A 15,278-nucleotide genomic window follows, 5' to 3' on the forward strand; every position below is an offset into this window, starting at 1 on the left:
CAAGGCAATTGTCCCACCGCTGTCATCTTTCTGAACCCTATTTTTAGTATATTTTTAAATATATATTTTATATTTACAAAGTATATTTTAAATATAGTATATTTAATATTTTAGTATTTTTAATCCAGTCTACTGCTTGATGTTAAAGTGAAGCCATGAGTGTTTTGTTTTGGGGCCACACCTGACAGTATTCTGGTTACTCCTGAGCTCAGAAAAAAAATCACTCCTGGCAGACTTAGAGAACAAGGGCTTGAACCTGGGTCAGCTGCGTACAGAACGAAGGCCCTACCTACTATGCTATGGCTCTGCCCACGGAGGCATAAATATGTGTTTATGTGAAGTTTTCGAGGAGCCTTGGTGAGAAATTGGCAGAAATGATTAAGGCATACCCATTGGCATTCAGGAATCAATTCTGGAACCAAATTTGTAGGAGAAGTGGGATCAAGACATAACACAGCCAGCCTCCAATAGCCCCCTAACACTACACGATCCCCTAAGCAATCATTACGAATGATCCCTGAGCACTATGGCCCAACCCCTCTAACCACAAGATGTTGTGCAAAGTGCCTTGAAGTGAAGCAAAACGGAGCATGCCCTATTAAACATCAGCCATTCCTGGCAGTAGACAGTGGGCTTGATCAAGCTAGAACCCCAATGCAACTGTTTGTCGGGTCAGGAGACCAGAAGCCTAAAACTGATGTTCAGATTCATGTATGTGGTGCTGAAGACTAAACTCTGGTCTTCCTTCACATGCCAAGCATGCTACCCAGCCCTGGCCCTGATATTTTGGGGTGTTCTTTTTTCCTTTGATAGAAAGGGTGCGACAGTAGTACTCAGGACTTACTAAGCACGGACCAGCTGTATGCAAGGCCAGTCTTACCAAGAAAGGCAAATAGGTCAAGATTTCCTAAAACAGCAGAAAACCTCTCATCGAAAACAATGGCTAAAAACTAACGCACAGCTTCTCCAACAGGTTTATTTTTTCGAAAAGGAAAGGGTTGTAGGAGAAAAAAACATGGGGCAGAAAGGAGGTTTGGAATAGAAAATAAATACAAATGTGAGCTGATTTGCTAATTGTTTTATAACCACAACAAAGTAGTACGGGGCTATCCCGTCCAAAAACAACACAATCAAGGTTCGAAGAGTGAGTGTTCCCTTAGGCAAAGGCTGAAGATTTTCAGTCTCTGGTTTATTTGGAATCGAGGCTGCAGTCCTTGGTTTTGGATGGATCACTGGGTGTGGCACAGTCCATGCTTCTAACCAGACTTGAACAGGAGGATGGCCACCTGGCCCAGGTAGAAGTAGATGAAGTGTTTGGTTCGTGTGTCACGTAACTGCCCGAAGTTCCTCCCCACGATGCAGTGCCAAGTGGGGTTGTACTTCTTGTCAAACTCCTGGGGGAGAAAGGAGGAAAAGAAAATGAAAACCACTCGAACTTCGGGGCTTGACCGAGGTCTGACTCTGCCTCCGAATAAGCAGGAAGGAGGACAGTTGGAAGCTGCAAATTCTTTCCAATGATCAAAAGAATGTTCCCCAGTTCCAGGGCGCCTACATTCGCCATTAATGCAAACAGACTTGCTGCCGCTGGACTAAAATGGAAATGGGGGGCGGGGAGGTGGAAGGCCGAGAAAGGGCAGCCTTCAAACAGGAAGCTTTGTTATGATAATTTCATCTTCATAAGGCCCAGAATGTCACTGAGATGACTTTACAGAATAACAAGTATGGACGGTTATATAATTTAGAAGTTAATTTCTTGGGGGGGGGGGGGGTCCACCTACCCAACGATGTTCAAGAAATTATTCCTGGTGATTGGGAGACCTTATGGGATGTCAGAGACTACACCTGCCCTAACCGCTGTGCTCTCTTCAGCTCACATTTATTTTTTGGGCCACACACCTTTGACGCTCAGGGGCTAACTGCTCAGAAATCACCCCTGGCTTGGGGGGGAACATATGGGACGCCGGGGGATCAAACCTCGGTCCGTCCTACGCTAGCGCATGCAAGGCAGACACCTTACCTCTAGCGCCACCTTCCCGGCCTCTAGTCCACATTTTAGATTTGTTTTTAAATGCACTAAAATACTACTGCATGTGTACTGTATGTAATCCACCTCAATGTTGATTTAGGGAGACCAAGGGTCTTAAGTCTTAGCAGGCAGGTGTTTGCCTTGCACACAACCCCCCTGGGGCTCAGTATCCAACACCCCTAATGTGCAGGGCTGATCCCGGAATGCAATTAAGCACCACTGGGCATGGGGCCAAAACCAGAAAGGAGGGACATTTGGCACACCAGTTCGTTTTCGGAGGAAGGGGGCACACTGAGCAATGCTCAGCGGTGTTCCTAGCTTTGTGCTCACAAATTACTCCTGACAGTTCTTGAAGGGACCATGAGATGCCGGCCATCAAATCTTAACTCACTGTACTATTGCGTTGACTCCACCATTCCCCTTTAAAAGGTGTTGGAGGTGCTGGTCCATACACAGTACAGCTAATGGGGTACTTGCCTTGCACACTGGACAATCTGAACCCTAGTACCTCAAACTGCACCGGAGTGATTCCCCAAGCCCAGAACTGGGTGAAGCCTGTGGCCCCTCAAAAGGCAATAAAATGAAACAAAACACAGGTGTTAGATGCAAAATCTGTTAACCTCCAGATTCAACTGTACCCTTCATTAGAAATTCCATATGGGGCCGGAGAGATAGCATGGAGGCAGGACGTTTGCCTTGCATGCAGAGGGACCGTGGTGGTTCGAATCCCAGCATCCCATATGGTCCCAGGAGCCTGCCAGGAGTGATTTCTGAGCATAGAGCCAGGTGTAGCTCCTGAGCGCGGGGTGTGACCCAAAAACCAACAAAAAATAAAACAAAATAAAGAAATTCCATAGCCCCTCCTTCCTGTTATCTACCCGGATGCCTACCGATCAATCTTGGCCCACGAGGCTGGCTTGCTCCACGACTGAAGGAAGTTTGCCCTGTTCCCGGGGGGCGCGGGGGGGGGGGGTTTCAAAGCCCACGTTCACATCTTTGCTTGGGTGACTGCCGGCAGGCGCCGAGGCTAATCTCGCTCAAATTCTTCTAAGACTTCACGGTGAATCACGCAAAAATTGGGCTCCACATAGTGTCTGCATCATGGAAATTTTTGAGTTCCCATTAAGGGGAGCAGCATGCGCACCCAGAGAGGCGAAGCGAGCTCTGCTGCTGCCTTTTGTCAGAGGGAAGAAGGTGGTGTGGTGTATGTGTGTGTCTGTGTGTGTAAAAAGGTATCATGTCTGTTCCACGTCAAGTCTTCCGTCCTTCCCAGGTTCTCCACTGGAACCCTCCCCGAAAACAGAAGCCCAGAAGTTGGCACTCCCCTGCCAGCCTTCCAGACTTGTCATTTAAGGAGCCCCTAACCACCAAGCACCGAGCAGCACATCACCACACCACCACCCACCTTCCCCTGGAAGGTTGGCAAGCGCTCTCATCCTGGCCCGGCTGCCTGCACCCACCCACACAGCGCCCTCCCCGCCGCCACCCAGATGGATCCACGCAGGGAAATGCATGCAGAAGGAGGGGGGAGCACCAACAGCGCCCCGGGCGAGCCTGGAAACCGTTGCTAGGTGGCGCTTTCCCCCCAGCCAAGCTAGGGAATGAGGGAAAAATAAAGGAAAGAGAGAACTTCAGGCTCTGGCTCTTCCCAGGGGGAGCGTCGGTTCGCGGAGCGCAGGCAGGGGCCTTCTTTCTGGAAGCCTCTCTCCGCACCTCTATCGCCAGCCCCGACCCCGACCGGGATCGCTGGGCACGCGAGAGCCCCAGAAGGATGGAAAGAAGTTGGGGCTGTCCCTGGCGGCAGCGCATCGAACCCTTTATCTTATCCGTTACTTCAAGAACGCAGGGGCGTTCCTTCTGGAAACCTCCACACCTGGGCTCGGCCTGTGAGCGCAATCCCTCCCTCCTCCCCACCAGCTCCCCCCCAATTACTAATCATTAAATAATGATTAAAAAATCTGTGCCATGCACGCTCTTGGGGATGCCAGAACCCCAAAGAGGAAGGGGGCTCGGTTGGGGCGCTGCGCACAAGCCCCCCCAAGCCCCTTATGTCCTATTTCATCATGTCTTTTGCCGGGTCCCCCTTCTTGGGGCGCACGCGCGGGCTTTCCTCCTGGACACCTCGGCCCCCCACCCCGAAAAGGGTAAGAAGGGGCGGGCGCCGAGAGGGGCGGGCGGGGGTCCCCCGGCGCCACTGGCCTTCTTGATGTGGGCCGCGATGTCCTTCTCGATGTTGTACTTCTCCAGGGCCTGCGTGGCGCACTCCACCGAGTCCTGCTGCATCTCCTCCGACATGTCCGCGTTCTTGATCACGGCCTTGCGGTCGCACATGGCTGCCCTGCAACGCGCAACGGGGGACGGGGCAGGGCGCCCGGCTCAGCGGGCTTCGGGGCCAGCCCCGCGCGCCCCGGACGCGCCTCCCGCCCCGCGGCCCGGGTTCGGGGGCGCCCCGCGGCCCTCACCGTGGAGCTGGCGCTGGCGCTGCGGGGGGGCTTCCGGGCAGAGGCGCTGCTGCTCGCACCCGTCGCTCGCGGAGCCGTGGCGCATCTGGGCCCGCCGCACGCCCAGCCGCCGCCGCCTCGCGCCCGGCCACGCCCCGCGCCCGGCCACGCCCCCTCGCGGCCCGCCCTGATTGGCCGGGCGCCGGGCCCGGCGCGCCGCCATTGGCTCGGAGGCGCCACGCTTCCCGCGGGCGCTTTCCCCCGCGTTTTGTTGCGGCCCACCATGCCCCGCGCGCGGCGTCGGTTGCCCCGGCGACGGCCGCACGCGCGGGGCGGGGCGGGGCGGGGCGGGGCGGGAGCCGGGAGGATGCAACCCGGGGACCAGAAGGTTCCGAAGGGATGGAGAGGCAGAATTCTGCGTTCGCGTTCTCGAAGGCGGGGCGCGGGGCTGCAAAGTTGGGGGCGCCGCGGCCTGTCTGCGCCCCTGCTGCCCGCCACCTCCACCTCCACCTCCACCCCGGCTCAGACGGTTCTTTCCGTTGTAGTTTGCTGCTTTGTTGCTGTTGCCACACAGGATGGTGCTCAGGGCTTCCTCCTGGCTCTGCTCAGAAATCAAGCCTGGCAGGCTCTGGGGGTCCCGGGGGATGCCGGGGATCGAACCCGGGTTGACTGCAGTGCTGATGCCACTACTGCTAGTAAGATCCTCACGTGAGGGATCGTATTACTGCAGGAATCCCAGGCAAACTGGGGCTCCTTAGGGCTCCTCAAGGGCCTCAGAATAGAAGAAAGAGATAGAGGCAGATTGAACTTCATAGTGTTTGTATTGGGGCTGAGCGGAGCCCTGCAAAGACACCTTTACGCCCTTCGCTTTTTGTTTAAGTGGGGAAGCCGCACATAGTGCGCAGGGCTTATCCCTGGCTCTGTGCTCAGGGATGACTCCTGGAAGGGCTCTGGTACCATCTGGGATGCCGAAGACTCGAACCTGGGTTGGGCACATTACCCGCTGTACTATGGCTCCTCTGGCCCCCACTGGTGAACTCTATAGGCAATCTGGGGACAAGAGAAGAAACTGGGGTATGAAAAGCTCATCACGTATACTAAAATTGGAAAACCTCATCTTTAGATAACTTACAGGAACTTTTAGCTTTGGGTTTTGGGCCACACCCAGGGGTGCTAAGAGGTTACTCCTGGCTCTGCAATCAGAAATGGCTCCTGGCAGGCTCAGGGGACCATATGGGATGCAGGGGATCAAACCCAGATTCGTCCTGGGTCGGCTGCATATGAGGCAAAGGCCCTGCTGCTGGGCTAGCACTCTGGCCCCAAAGGGGTTTCATTCAGGGAGTCTTAACTGAGGTGACCTAAATTACAGACTCTCCTGAAGGGGCTGCTTAAGTAGGGGCTGCTGGCCTCCTGGGCAAGGGGGGAGTTGGGTTAGGACTTGGTTAAATAGTTGACTGTCTTCTCACTCTTCCTTTTTTTTTTCTTTTTGGTTTTTGAGCCACATTCGGTGATTTTCAGGGTTCCTCCTGGCTCTACCCTCAGGAATCACTCCTGGCAATGCTGGATAAACCACCATAGGGATAGCTCCCATATCTGATGATGAATCGAACCCAGGTGGGTTGTGTAAAAGGGAAAGGCCCTGCCCGTTGATAGAGATCTGGCCTTTCTTAATTTGTATTTTAATTTTGATTTTGGCACACACCCAGCGTGCTCAGGGCTTACTCCTGGCTCTGTTATCAGGGATCCCTTCTGGACGTTCTAAAGGGTCCAGGTGCGGTGCTGGGGTCACATGCAAGGCAGGCATCTTCCTCGCTGTCCTCTCCCCAGCACCTTGATCTTGTTGGTTTGTTGTTGTTATTTAATGTAATTAATTATTTATTTTTGGGCCACACCCAGTGATGCTCAGGGATTACTCCTGGCTATGTGCTCAGAAATCGCTCCTGGCTCGGGGGACCATCTAGGACGCTGGGATCGGGATCGAACCCAGGCCTGTCCTGGGTCAGCCACGTGCAAGGCAAGGGCCTACCGTGTGCCATCGTTCCGGCCCTTGTTATTTTATTTTATTTTGGGGTCACACCTGGCGGTGCTCAGGGGTTACTCCTGGCTCTGTGCTTAGAAGTTGCTCCTGGCCGGCATGGGGGACTATATAGGATGCCGGGATTCGAACCACCTTTGGTCCTGGGTTGGTTGCTTGCAAGGCAGATGCCCTACCGCTGTGCTCTCTACAGCCCCTTGTTATTTTATTTTAATGGGATTCCCACATGTTCGATTTGTATTGGATCCCACAACTTACAAGAAGTTTTGCAGGAGGGTTATCCTCAGCAAAGGTAGAGGATGTCCTTATGAATCAATGGGTTTGTTCCCAAAGTATGGTCTCCCTTTCGGCACTGAAGACGTTCATTAAGGGAAGTGGGGGGGGGGACCTTGAAAGTGATTTGGGTGCAGGTCTGGCGGGGTGGGGCGCCTTTCTCAGCCCAGGCAGTCTTTCCAGTGTGGGCGCTTCTTGAGGATTTATCTGCAGGGTGGAGGTGCCCTGCTGAAGTGAAAGGCGTCCCTCACAGGTATTTCTTCTGGTTTAGAGAAAATGAAAAAACAAGGTCTTCCTGTTAACAGGATCAGTTTTGGAGTTTGGTTTTGGGGCCACACCCGGCAGTGCTCAGGGGTTCCTCCTAGCTCTGCATTCAGAAATCATTCCTGGCAGGCTCAGGGGACCAGGTGGGATGGCGGGAATCGAACCTGGGTATGTTCCGGGTTGGCCATGTGCAAGGCAAATGCCCTACCAGTGCTATCTCTCTGGCCCCTACGTTGGGTTTTATTTGGGGGCCAGACCCCAGCGCTGCTCAGGAATTATTCCTGGTGGTGCTTGGAGGAACAACTCTATGGGATGCCAAGGATTGAACTCGGGTCGGTTGTATGTAAGGCAAGCATCTTCTCACTGTATTGTGCTCAGAGATCACTCCTGACATGGCTCGAGGGACCCTATGGGATGCCCAGGATAAAACGTGGGTCAGGTATATAAAAGGCAAATGTCTTGCGTTATCCATTGTCCTCTCAGGCCCCCTGTTGAATAACCATCACTGTCATTTGATGGAACTGTCCAAAGCTTCACAGTTAGTTTTGAATAGACTAACATAAATGTCTATGATGTGTTGCTTAACTTCCATAAGTAGGTTATCAAGAAAGCCTTTTATTATTATTATTATTATTATTATTATTATTATTATTATTATTATTATTATTATATTAATTTTGGAGCCAGAACCAGCTAAGCTCAGGGCTCACTCCTGACTTTGTGCTCAGGGAATCATACATGGTGCCAGAGATGGAACTCTGGTCGACCACATGCGAGACAAGTACCCTTCCCACTGTACTATTACTCTGGCCCTAACAGGAAAGCCCTTTATTTTTATTTTATTTTTTGGTTTTGGGCCCACACATGGCAGCTCTTAAAGGTTACTCCTGGGTCTGTGCTCAGAAATCACTCCTGTCATGCTTGGGGGACCATATGGGATGCCAAGGATTGAACCTAGGTTCCTCCTGGGTCACCCACTTGCAAGGCAAACGCCCTACCACTGTGCTATCTCTCAGGGCCCTGAAGCTTTTTAAAATTAATATCCCAGCAGAGCACAACTAATTCCCAAGTTTGTGCTCCCTGGAGTCAGAGCAATAGCACAGTTGTAAGGCATTTGCCTTGCACACGCCCAACACAGGACAAAACCTGGTTCAAATCCCGGCATCCTATATGGTCCCTGCCAGGAGGGACTTCTGAGCAACAGAGCCAGAAGTAATCCTGAGTGCTGCCAGGTGTGACTCAAAAACTACACACACACACACACACACACACACACACACTTCTGAGCAACAGAGCCAGAAGTAATCCTGAGTGCTGCCAGGTGTGACTCAAAAACCACACACACACACACACACACACAAAGTTTAAAGGGGCTGGAGATAGCACAGCGGTAGGGCATTTGCCTTGCGAGCAGCTGAATGCTCTGCATTCAGAAATCACCTCAACCCGGGTCAGCTGTGTGCAAGGCCAATGCCTTCCTTACCCGCTGTGCTGTGCTGTGCTAGTATTGCTCCAAATCAATAATCGTGTAAACTTTCTTTCATCTCCATGTTTCAAAACTCTTGGGCTGGAGCGCTAGCACAGAAGTAGGGCGCTTGCCTTGCACGCGGCCCACCTGGACAGACCCCAGCATCCCACGTGGTCTTTCTGCCTCAGGAGTAAGATTCCAAACTCAGGAATCTCCAGATGACTCTAAAACCTGAATCTCTCTTGGGGAGCCTTTACTTTCACAGATAGACTATAATCTGCATTTTAACTTACTTTCCCCCTTCGCTCTTGTTGGTCCCTTCGAGCTCTAACTCGGCCCACCTCTCCTGGTCGAGCCTAGCTGCGTGTTTTAGCAGTCTGTGCTACGACCAAGTGCTCTGCATTCACCGAGCCAGCAGAGCTGGGCCTGGGACCCCTTCCCTCACTTTCCTTGGTTTTCTCCTTTCAATTCCAGCTCCAAAGCCACCTTCCCTGAACTTCCTTCTATTTGCTCCCTCCCACACACCCTCCAGTTATTCTCTAGGTTTTTCTTTCCTCCATTGTGCTTGCCTCATTAATTCCCTCAAAGAAAGTGGTTTACATATTTATTTTCTTGACTATTGTCTATCTGTGCCTGTCTTGTTCGTTGCTACATCTTAGGCATCTAACTTGGGGTCTACGATTTAATGTGCATTTAAACTGGGGCTGGAGAGATAATGCAGCTGGTTGGGGGCTCGCTTTGCAGGAGGCTGACCCAGCTTTGATCCCTGGTTCCCTGTATGTTCCCTAGCACAGTCAGGACTAATTCCTGTGTGCAGAGCCAGGAGAAACCACTGAGCATCTTGGGCTCTGGCGCAAAATCAAACAAAAAAGAAACCCAACCAAAATAAATACGCAGGGGCTGGAGAGATAGCACATCAGGTGGGGTGCTTGCCCTGTATACAGCCAACTGGGTTCAATCCCTGGCATCCTGGCTTGCCAGAAGCAATTGATTTTTGAGCAAAGAGCTAGGAGTGACTCCTGAGTGTCGCCAGGTGTTGGCCAGGTGCAAGGCAAATGCCCTAGCACTGTGCTCTCTCTCTCTCTGGCCCCCAGCTTTTTGATTTATAAATGAGAAGGCCAGAGGGACCAGAGCGATAGCACAGCAAGGAGGGCCTTTGCCTTGCTCATGGTCGACCTGGGTTTGATCCTCAACATCCCATAAGGTCCCCCAAGCCTGCCAGGAGCGGTTTCTGAATGCAGAGCCAGGAGGAACCTCTGAGTACTGCTGGATGTGGCCCAAAAGCAAACAATCAAAAAAAAAAATATTGGGGCAGGAAGATAACCCAAAGAGCTAAATTTCATGTTTTGCATGCAGGGGTCTTGGGTTTTAATGCCTGGCACGTCATGATTCCCTGAGCAATACTAGATAAAGGGGGCCGGAGAGATAGCATGGAAGTAAGGCGTTTGCCTTGATGCAGGTCAGTGGTTCAAATCCCAGCATCCCATATGGTCCCCCGAGCCTGCCAGGAGCGATTTCTGAGCACAGAGCCAGGAGTAACCCCTGAGCGCTGCCAGGTGTGACCCCCAAAAAATACTAAAGGCCCCAGTCATTAGCACTGTTGTTATTCACACACAGACATTTGGGACATCTTTTATTCACTGACTTCTCATAAGTCTTAAGGTAGATTTGACGAACTGTTCGTTTTCCCATGACACAGATAAAAAAGAGGTTCCGAGGGCTGCTGGTCCTTGCCTGGGTCACAGGCCGTAAAATGACAGCTGGGGTCTGGGCGTGGTCTTTGGCTCCACAGTCCCTGGTGACAGATGGAAGCCGCCCCACCTCCCCTCAGGCATTAGCTGGGGACTCTGATTACCCCTGACCCACAGCAGCAGCTTTCTGAACATATGTGGATGGACTCACAGATGGGTGGGTGGATGATGGGGGAAGGATGGGCCAGTGATGGACATGTATATGGATGGACAGATATGGGGGATGTGTGTTGAGTTAAATAATTAAGGATGGGGCTGGATGGCGATGGATGGAGGCCTTTGTGCTTAGGCCCCAGCCACGTGGCTTCATCCCCCATGCAGCCGGCGAGTCGCCCAGGTGAAATCACTCACTCACACGCAGGCTTCAGGAAGAATCATCTTTATTTAGGCCCTAGCCACCATGTGTGTGTGGCCTATCTCATAACCTTTTAAGCATTCAGCCATTCCAGGCTACCCTGCGTCTAAAACTCTTTCAGCCATCTTCCTCAGAGCGCCCAGCTGGGCCAAAAGGCAAAGACCCTTAATCCCCTGGCTTCCAGGTTTATCTACCTATTCCAAGACCCCTCCCAGGAATGGGCCGGGCTTTGCAGGTAAGGTCACACCTATTATCGGTTCCCAAGACCCCTCCCAGAAATAGGTGGGTCTTAGCTATCTACACCAAATCCAGGGTCTCACACCAACAGATGTGTATGTTTCAGGGGCCCAAGAGATAGCACAGCGGTAGAGCATTTGCCTTGCACGCAGCCAACCCAGGACAGAATCCCGGCAGTCCATATGGTATGCTGGAGTGATTTCTGAGTGCAGAGTCAGGTGGAACCCCTGAACACCGCCAGTGTGTGACCCAAAGACCAATAGAAAATATAAGAAAAGTGCATGTTTCAGATATGCTTAGCATTACTTCCTTAGGAATAGTCCAATTTAGATGGATCCTTAGCTGTCCGGTTCTTTCTTTTTTTTTTTTTTCTGGTGTGGGGGGGCATTCCTGAAGGTGCTCAGGAGTTACTCCTGGCTTTGTGTTCAGAAATCATTCCTGGCAGGCTCGGGGGACCATATGGGATGCCAGGATTCGAACCCAGATCTATCCAGGGTCAGCAATGTGCAAGACAAATGCCCTACCGCTATGCTACCGTTCCTGTCCCTGTTCTCTCTCTTGTGCCCCCTTAACTGTCTTTTTAACGGTCTTAGGGGCCAGACCAATAGCACAACAGTAGGACATTTGCCTTGCATGTGGCCGACCCGGAGGGACCCGGTTCCATTCCTGGCATCCCATATGGTCCCCTGAACCTGCCAGGAGCAATATCTGAGTGCAGAGTCAGGTGGAACCTCTGAGTGCCGCCAGGTGTGGCCCAAAAACCAAATATAAATGAATAAATAAGAATGACTGGGGCCGGAGCGGTGGCGCAACCAGTAAGGTGTCTGCCTTGCATGCACTAGCCTAGGATGGACCACGGTTCAATCCCCTGAAATCCCATATGGTCCCCCAAGTCAGGAGCGATTTCTGAGTGCACAGCTGGGAGTAACCCCCGAGCTTCACCGGGTGTGCCCCCCCCCCCCAAAAAAAGAATAGCTGTCTTAACTAACTTCATCTTCTCTGAATAATTTTCCTCTTTGCTTTTTCTGTGGTGATGGGATCATATTGAGCAGTGCTCAGGAGCTACTTCTGCTACTGCTTGAGGAACCAGGTGGTTCTGAGGATGAAACCCGAAGCCTCCTGCATGCCAAACTTGCACCCCCACCCTGTGAGGTTTCTCTTTGTACTTTCTCTCCATTAGCACCATTAGACTGGGGGCCAGAGTGATAGCACAGCGGTAGGGTAGGGCATTTGTCTTGCATGTGGCTGACCCAGGCCAGACCTGGGTTCAATCCCCGGTGTCCCATATGGTCCCCTGAGCAGGGTTCGGTTTCTGAGCACAGAGTAACTCCTGAGCGCTACCAGGTGTGACCTCAAAGCCAAAACACCATAAGACTTCCTCAGGGCCTTTCCAAAGCCTTTCGGTGCTGTTCAGAAACCCACTTGGAAACCAAAGTTATTTTGTTTTGATTTGTGTTTTTGGATCAAATCTGGTGGTACTCAGGACTTACTCCTGGCTCTTAGCTCAGGAAAAACACATGGTAGTTTTTTAGTTTGTTTTTGTTTTTTTTGGGGGGGGTGTTTTTGTTGTGGTTTTGGTTTTGGGGTCACACCCGGTGACTCTCAGGGATTACTCTTGGCTCTGCACTCAGGAATCATTTCTGGCAGACTCAGGGGACCATATGGGACGCTGGGGATCAAACACAGATTGGCCACATGCAAGGCAGAGATGCCTTGCCTCTGTTTAGGAGACCTTGCAGGGGTCTCAAACTCAATTTACCTGGGGGCCGCAGGAGGCAAAGTCGGGGTGATCCTTGAGTGCAAGTCAGGAGTAAGCCTTGAACGTTGGGGGGTGTGACCCAAACAACTAAAACAAAAAAAAAACAAAAAATGATTCCTCTAGGGCAGGGCCACAAAATGTTGTAGGAAGGCTGCAAACGGCCTGCGGGCCTCGAGTTTGAGACCCCTGCCTTATGGGATCTAACCCAAGTCGTCCATGTTCAAGGCAAATGCTCTGTCCTCTGTGCGCTTGCTTCCGCTCCAAATTTAGGGATTTCTTACATTGGTTTAGACCTCTGACTTCCTGCACACAGGCTAGAAAATCCCACAGCCTGCTTTACCTCTGCCCTGTCATGTGGCCCAGGAGTGTATTATTCCCCTTTGTCCGGCAAAGACTTTTCAAGAATTTCTCACACTTTGAACCCGTTCTCGAATCCTGCCTCTTGGTGGCCAGTTCAGACCTCTGTTCCCTGAAAGGAAGTGTAAGGAGACGCGAACTTCCAGGTCCAGAGTGGATCCAGGCACCTTGTCACGGAACGGAGGGGCCCCACAGGAGAAAGGCCGGCTCCAACAAGGAGCTGGCAGAGAAGGTGAGGTTTGGAGCCAAGTACTGGACTGCAGTGCAGGGAGAGGGAAGCCAGCCAGTCTGGGACAACTCGCAGAAGAAAAGGCTCCTGATCCAGGAGCCAAGCCTTGCCTGGAGGACAGGGAGCCCGAGTCTCTCTCGTGGTTCAGCCTCCTGTCCCTGAAGGCAGCAGCTACACCCAGCCACACCTGGAGAGGCTTGTGGACGCTTGTGCCCAGTCCAGGTACTGTGACTTTTGGTGGCTAAATTCGCCTTTTTTGGTTTGGTTTGGGGGCCACATCTGGTGATGCTAAGGGGTTACTCCTGGCTCTACCTTCAGGAATCATTCCTGTCAGTGCTTGACGGATAATATGAGATGCCAGAGACTGAACTTGGTGGAAGAGCGGCCACAAGCAAATGCCATAGTTGCTGTATTAGTTTTTGGTTTTGTCACACCTGGTGGTGCTCAGGAGTCACTCCTGGCTCTGCGCTCAGAAATTGTTCCTAGCAGGCTCAGGGGACCATATGGGATATCAAAATTCGAACCACTGTCCATCCCGGATCAGCTGCATGCAAGGCAACTGCCCTACTGCCGTGTTATCCCTCCGGCCCCCCTGCTGTATTATTGCTTCAGCTCCAAATTCACCTTTTTGAACCTCAGTTTCCACAGTTGTTCAACAGGTGGCAACAGCCCTGATTTCTCAGGGACAATTGGAGAGAGAGACAGCACATGTATAGTACGGTCTTCTATAAGGTCAGTGATCCAGGCTGCTGTTTACCTTGCATGCAGCCAGCCCCAATTCAGCCCCTCAGTATTGCCAGGAGCAATCTGAGCACTGCTAAGTGTGACCCCCAAAAGCAAAACAAGAGTGTGAGCAGTCTGGGGCTACAGAAGACTACTGTCTTTCTGAATGGTACAGGAGGGATGGGTGGGTGGCTTGACCAGAGTACGGGAGGGGGGATTTTTTTAATTGACGGGGCTGGAGCAATAGTACAGTGGTAGGGGTGTTTGCCTTGCACGAGGCTGACCCAGGATGGACCTGGGTTCGATCCCCAGCATCCCAAGGTTGCCAGGAACGATTTCTGAGCACAGAGCCAGGAGTAACCCCTGCGTGCTGCAGGTGTGGCCCACAGGGGGAAAAAAAAGAGAGAATAGATTAAGGGGCCAGTGAGAACTCAATGGAGGCCTAGGTTTGATCACCAGCATCATACAGTCCCCAAGACCTTCCAAGAATGAACCCCAACAACCAAGCCAAGCTGGGAGAAATTCCACTTTGGCTCTAAACCAAACACAAGCAAACCAACCAAATCAAACCAAAACAAAACAAAAGGCAGAGAAAACCAAAAGCCTAGGTAGGACATGGAGAAGACCAGTTACAAGAGAAACAAAACGTTGTTTTGGCAAAGCGGAGTTCAAGACAAACACCAGACCCTGCAAACCGCTGCCAGTGTTCAGGATGCAGTTGGATGTCAGGGTTCTGGGAAGAGTTCCAGGCAAGAGCTCTAATTTGGGGGAGTCATCAATTTCAGGATGACGTTTGAAAGCCTGGAGACTGGTTAGATCACCGGGCAAGGAGAAGTGGAGACGGCAGAGGGAATGCCCCACTCAGCTGGCAGCTTTCCCTGAGTTTTCTCCCTAGGCTGGACCCTGAGGGAAATCCAGAAAGGAAACTGAGGCAAAGAGCTGGACTTCCCTGGCAGGCACCTGCCCATGGCTTCCTTAATTCTCCTGCCTACATTGGCCAGGTAGAAGTGCATCATTGAGATTTGCTTATCCTGCCTCTGAAGTCACTTATTCTGTCTTTTTTTTTTTCTCTCTCTCTTTTTTTTTTTTTTTTGGTTTTTGGGCCACACCCTGCGGTGCTCAGGAGTTACTCCTGGCTGTCTGCTCAGAAATAGATCCTTCGGGCACGGGGGACCCATATGGGACACGGTGGATTCGAAACCAACCACCTAGATCGGCTGCTTGCAAGGCAAATGCCACTGTGCTATCTCTCCGGGCCCTTATTCTGTCTTTCATCACATATCTTTTTCTTTATCATTTTTTTTTGCCACACCCTGGAGCACTAGTGGTTACTCCTGGCTCTGCACTCAGAAATCACTCT

General features: G+C 51.8%; 1 long non-coding RNA gene across 1 annotated transcript; it reads right to left on the reverse strand.

Moving 5' to 3' along the window:
* Positions 1–4,224: 4,224 nt before the first annotated feature.
* On the reverse strand, positions 4,225–4,576 carry LOC126000763 (uncharacterized). The gene is made up of 2 exons (XR_007492856.1): positions 4,489–4,576; positions 4,225–4,364 (listed from the first exon to the last, which is right to left on the reverse strand). It is a non-coding gene; the product is annotated as an uncharacterized LOC126000763 (long non-coding RNA).
* Between the last annotated feature and the right edge of the window lie 10,702 nt (positions 4,577–15,278).

This window comes from Suncus etruscus, chromosome 2, assembly GCF_024139225.1.
Source record: "Suncus etruscus isolate mSunEtr1 chromosome 2, mSunEtr1.pri.cur, whole genome shotgun sequence".
Taxonomy (NCBI): Eukaryota; Metazoa; Chordata; class Mammalia; order Eulipotyphla; family Soricidae; genus Suncus; species Suncus etruscus.